Raw genomic sequence first — 5,765 nt, forward strand, 5'->3', positions numbered from 1 at the left:
TATATAATAAGTAGCGTTATTCCTAAGGGATAAACCTATTAAGGGGTTTATATTAATAGATATAATAAGGCATAGTCTAAGTAATAATAAGTATATTACGTTAGTAATAAGTTAAAGGTTATAGACTATAAACTATAACTAGGTAATTAAGTAATTAAAATTAAAGATAAGATTATAATAAAGATCGTAATAATTATAATATATTAAAAGCTATCGAGCTATCTATTTAAAGGAGTATTCCGTTCCTTCCTTATATATCTCGAGAGCTTCCTTAGATCGCCGAGAGCACTAGGTAATCCCGTTGCCTAGGAGCGCTAGGGCGCTAAAGCGATCCTACGATCCTAGCCGTAGAGCATTAGAGCGCTAGAGTAACCCGTCGCTCTAAACTTAATTAGCCCGTTGGTCCGTTTAATATTCCTTGCTCCCTACGTTACGTGTCCTCGTAATATATACTAGTCCCCGCGGTTCGCTAGACCGTGGTCGTAATAAGAGAGCGTTCCTCTAAGTACTTAGCCGCTATAGTCCGCTTCGACTAACGTAGACCGGTTAAAGTCCTACTAGAGTAGTACTAAGGCTTAAGAGAATAGGTCCTTAAGTATATAGAACGCTCCTTCCTATATAGGCCCTTAGTAAAAGGCGGTCCGCTTCTTAGTAATCTCGTTTAAGGGTATTATAATATAGGAAAAGCCCTTAATAAATATCTTATAATAGTTCGCGAACCTAAGGAAGCTTTATATACTTATCTATATAGTTAGGGCAGCTTAGTCCTAAATCGCTTAGATCTTTATAGGATCCGCCTATATACCTATACTTATATAGATAATAAAGCCTAGGTACTTAACCCTCTTAACCCCGAATTTATACTTATCTAGGTTAAGGTAGAGCCTATAAAGTTAATCTTAAGGTATATAAGTAAAAGCGGAATTTTAGGAAATTAAGGAATTATATAAGACTACGTAATAAAGGGGAAGAAGGAGTATAAGGTAGGATTTTTAATAGAATTTATTAGTAATATATTAGTATATAGAAGAGGTATTAAAGTTAATAATACTTAATCTATTTACTAGCGGATATACTATCTTATATAGATAATTATAGTTAAACGGAAGAACTTTTTAGGACTAGATTTAGGCTACCGTATAGCCCTAAGACTAGGGAATTCTATAATACCTCGAGTAAATCTAAAAGTGTCTTAGTTCTACTAATATTTATATTTAAAGGAGGTTAGTCGTGCCGGTATTCTTAAGAGGTCTTAGCTAGTATTCTAAGCTAGCTCTATTCCTTTAATTCCCGATTATACGATAACCGGCAACCCGTTTAATATATAATGATATATAAAATAACGAGCGATTCTTACTCTATAGGATAAGATTTTATCTATAATTTATATACTACTTATTAGCTTATATAATTAAGAGAGTATATTATAGCTACTTTATTTATAGTAGGAACACCGTTCCTTATAGTTAAAGGCGCTTTAGGACCCTCTATACTTTCTATATATAGTCCTTATAGGAGCCGCTTATATAGATAAGGATATTATCTATATATATAGAGGCGAACTTATTAAGGAAGTCTTAAAGTATATTATTAATATAATGCTAGAAGGTAGCGGGCGCTCCTAAGAGGCTAAAGGGCGTTATAAGCTACTTAAATAAGCTATAGCGTATATAGAACGCTGTCTTTTACTTATTACCCTCTAAGATCTATACCTTATAAAACGCTTATTTTATATCTAGCTTTATAAACTACTTCGCCTTTAAAAGGTTATAAAGTAAATCTAAGATTAAGGGTAAGGGGTAGCGGTCTAGCCTTATAATTACGTTTAGAGCTTTATAGTTATAATAGAACTATATCCCGCCCTTTAGTTTATATATAAATAGGACCGGCGCTCCTACTTTAGAGCTACTTACTTAAATAAAACCCTTATCTAAGAGGTCCCTTAGCGTTTTCTTTAGCACTAGTAGCTCTACGTATAATATACTATATAGCGGTCTAAATAGTATAGGTAGTTCCTACCCTTTCTTATTAGTATAGAGTATAATCTTATAGTCTACCCCTAGCTTATATAGGTTAAGCTTATCCGCTTCTTAGGACTTAAATAGCGGTAGGAGGTCGTAAAAGCGCTTTAGTATCTACTACTATAGCTTAAAGGGTAACTTTAGCTTCTTTGCTTAAAAGGCCTTATCGATATCCGCTAGGCTAACTATATATATATAGACCGCTATATTAGCCGCTACCTAGCCTTCCTCTTACTCTAACTATCGTATAGTTCTTATAAAGATAGAGGTAAGAACTTTTTATACTAAGTATAAAGCTCGTATACTTAGTCTTACGCTTATAGAACTATTATTATAGTAGACCTACTATTACGTAGGCTTAAACTATAGCTTCTTTTAGTATAAAACTAAGTATAACTCTATATATAATAACTAAGGTTTCCTAAGGATTAAGGGAAACTTTAGTTAAGGGATTATATAAGCTATAATAAGCTTATAGTAACTATTAACCTCTATAGCTAGCTATATAATACCCTTAATTACTATACCCTTTATTACGCTTAAGGCGCCCTTTACTTACCTTAGGGCGATCTTTTCTACTAGTACTTATATCTCTTATATAAGCGCCTTATTAACTATAGCGTAGTACTAGCAGCCCTTATCTATAAGGGCGGTAATAGGTAAGGAGTTATTAACTATAACCTATATTAAAGTAAGCTCCTTTTTTATATAGGCGGATAATTCCTTTTTCTCCTTTACTAGTATTAGTAATTAGGGCTTTAAAGCCCGTCTTTACTCTAGAGCTACTCTTTTTCCTCTAAGCTTAAGGGAGCGGAGTCCTTTTTGTCGTCTAAGGTAAAGAGCAGTTCTATCTTTACTACTCGAACTATTATAGGCCGCTTAGCTAAAAAGAAGGAGCATTTTAATATAAAGTATATAGACGCGCTATAACGTAAGTAGCGGCCGTTAGCCTTCTTTTTCCTAATTTCCTTACTTATTACTTACTTCGCCCGCTACTTAAAGAGCGGGATAGTATAAGGGATATTCGATAATAACTTCCTACTACGTTTAGCTTAGTTTATATAGGTAGCCGATATTAAGGTATCTCTATTAATATTAATAGTTAGCTATTCCTTTTATAGAAGGGCGGTAATCCTATTACCGCTATATAATATATACTTATAAAGCTTCTAAAAACGTAGCGTCTACTTATAGCCCTATACTACCTTTATTAACTAGCTTATATACTCGCCGTAGTTAGTAGGTATAATTATAGGGATAAGTAGCTCTTATAAGGCTAGTATAATTAAGTTCTATAACTATATAAGCTTTACGCTATTCTCTTATACTATAGTTCCTGCCGCTTATAAGAGCGTCTCTTTAAAGTTAAGGAGGAATTCGCTAAAGGTCTACCTATCCCTCTACTTAAGGGTCTATAGCTTATCCTACGCCTTCTCCCGCTCCTATACGTTACCGAACGTATATATAAGGTATTAAAAGAAGTCCTATAGGTCGCGTTTACCTCTAGGGCCGCCTTTATCTTAGAATCTAAAGATCTACTATATCTAGGGCTCTAGTAGCGTATAGAGGAGTAAATACTATACTATATTACGATAGCTATTTAGGCCCTATTTCTTATTTATTATAAACTTCGTCTATAGCTAGCTAAGGAAGAAGTAGAAGGACTTAGGCTTACTATCCTAAGTCGGCTAAGGAAGTAGCTTCTATATTAGTAGTACCGCTGCTATAACCGGTATTACTAAGGTCGTAGGGGTTAACGCTAGTCTTATAGACAGCTCCCTTAGTATAGCGAGAACCTTATTCTTCTCGCTAGCTATCGCGCTTTTAATCGCTTCTAGGATAGCTATAATACTTCTTATCCGCTTAAGGGGTAGCGGGGTACTCCCTTAAGGAAGCGGCACCCTTTCTAGGGAGATATCTATTAGATCTATTACTTAATAGCTTATACTATTACGGAGTAGGTAGAGGCGTATATATAGGTACTATCTATAAGATAATATTAATAAGCTATATAGAGCTCTTTTATACGCGGCTAGCCCGCCCTTATATAAGCGGGATCCGGCCCTTTATATATAACTATATAGCTTAGGCTATAGCCTAAGCCTATTACCTATAATAGTTAAAGACTCTTATATTTAAGAGGGTTAACTAAGAAGTATAAGTATACTTATAAGTAGTTATAGCTTATAACTAAGTAGACTAAGACTATTAGCTCCTTATTACTTAGCTTACGCTAAATAGTAAACTATAAACCTTTATTAAGATAGCCCCCTTCTTTATAATATATAGCTTTAAGCCGCCCTCCTTAATCTTATTTACTATAGATATAGTAGTAAAGTAATATAGTAGTATATTATTAAAGAGCCGCGCTTTTATATTTATATAAAAGCTATAAGAAACTATAAAATACTACTAATCTATAATAGCCGCTATAGTATAGGATTAAGAGCGGTATACTAATAAGACTAAGGCGCTAGTAAATAAGCTTATAGTAAGAAATAAAATATAGCTCGACCTCTATAACTATAGGTTAGCGCGACTAAAGAAAAAGCTAAACTAGCTATATATAAAGTTTATAGTATAAAGGGTCGTTAGCCTATAAGTAGTTAGTCTTAATAGTTTCTTAATAGGGGTCTATAATAAGGTTAATATTAACCTCTTTTACTAAGCCTCCTTTAACCTACTACTTAAATAAGAAATAGTAAACGCTTAACCGCCTATAATTAAAGTAAAGAAGGATAATAAATTTAAAGTTAAAGAGATATAAGCTATTAACTAAAAGAAAGTAAGTAAAGGGAAACGCTAAGAGGTTCTTATTAAGTAGTATAGGTACCTTAACCTTATATAAGAACCTATATATAAGTTTATAGGAGCTATAGCTATTAATAAGTTTAAGGCCTTATATAAACTAATAAATAAGAATAATAAACTAATAAACTATTAATAGCGGCTTAAGCTAGGATTATAAAGTAAGTAAAGTAAAGGGGGTAGTTATAGTAATATAAGTATAATAGTATAAGTAGAGATAAAAATAATATTTATTATAAGGCAGAGCCCTTAAACTACTTAAGCTTATTTCTTATTATTATTATTACCTTTACTATTATCTTTATTATTATTATCCTTATTAGCCTCCTCCTCCTTTTTATTAATAGCGGCGGCGGTCTCTAAGGCGCTAAGGTAGCCCTTTAAGCCTATAAGCTAGTTAGCGGCGGCGGCGGCTTTAAAGGTAAAGGGGCGGCGGCTAGCAGCGGCGGTAGAGGCAGCGGCGGTAGTAGAGGTAGGCATAGCTAAGGGGACCGCTAATAGGGCGATAGAAGCGGTATCCCTAGCGCTAAGTATATTAAAGGTAGAAGTAAGAAAGTAAAGGAGTAAGGACTTACTTAGGTATAAGGCCCTATCGCTCGAGGGTATAAAGGTTATAGTATATAGCGGCGGCGGCGGTAAGGCGCTTCTTAGTAGCCCCCTACGCTTACGTATATAAGCCGGCCTTTTAAGCTAACGCTATAGCGAGTAAGATAGGAGGCGCCGCCTCGTAAGCGCGGCCGGCGCGCGTATACTAATAGTAGCTACTACTATAGCGGCGCCCGGCTTAGTTAAAGTAGTCGAGCTCCTATAACGTATAATATATATAGGGGGCTAAGTAAGCGGCGCCGGTCTATACTTAACGCTTATACTATAGGAGGTTAGCGGATAATATTTATTATACTTACTTAACTATAGACTTATAGGGGTAGCGGAGAT

This window comes from Hirsutella rhossiliensis (assembly GCF_020360975.1).
Source record: "Hirsutella rhossiliensis strain HR02 chromosome Unknown scaffold00004, whole genome shotgun sequence".
In the NCBI taxonomy this organism is placed as follows: Eukaryota; Fungi; Ascomycota; class Sordariomycetes; order Hypocreales; family Ophiocordycipitaceae; genus Hirsutella; species Hirsutella rhossiliensis.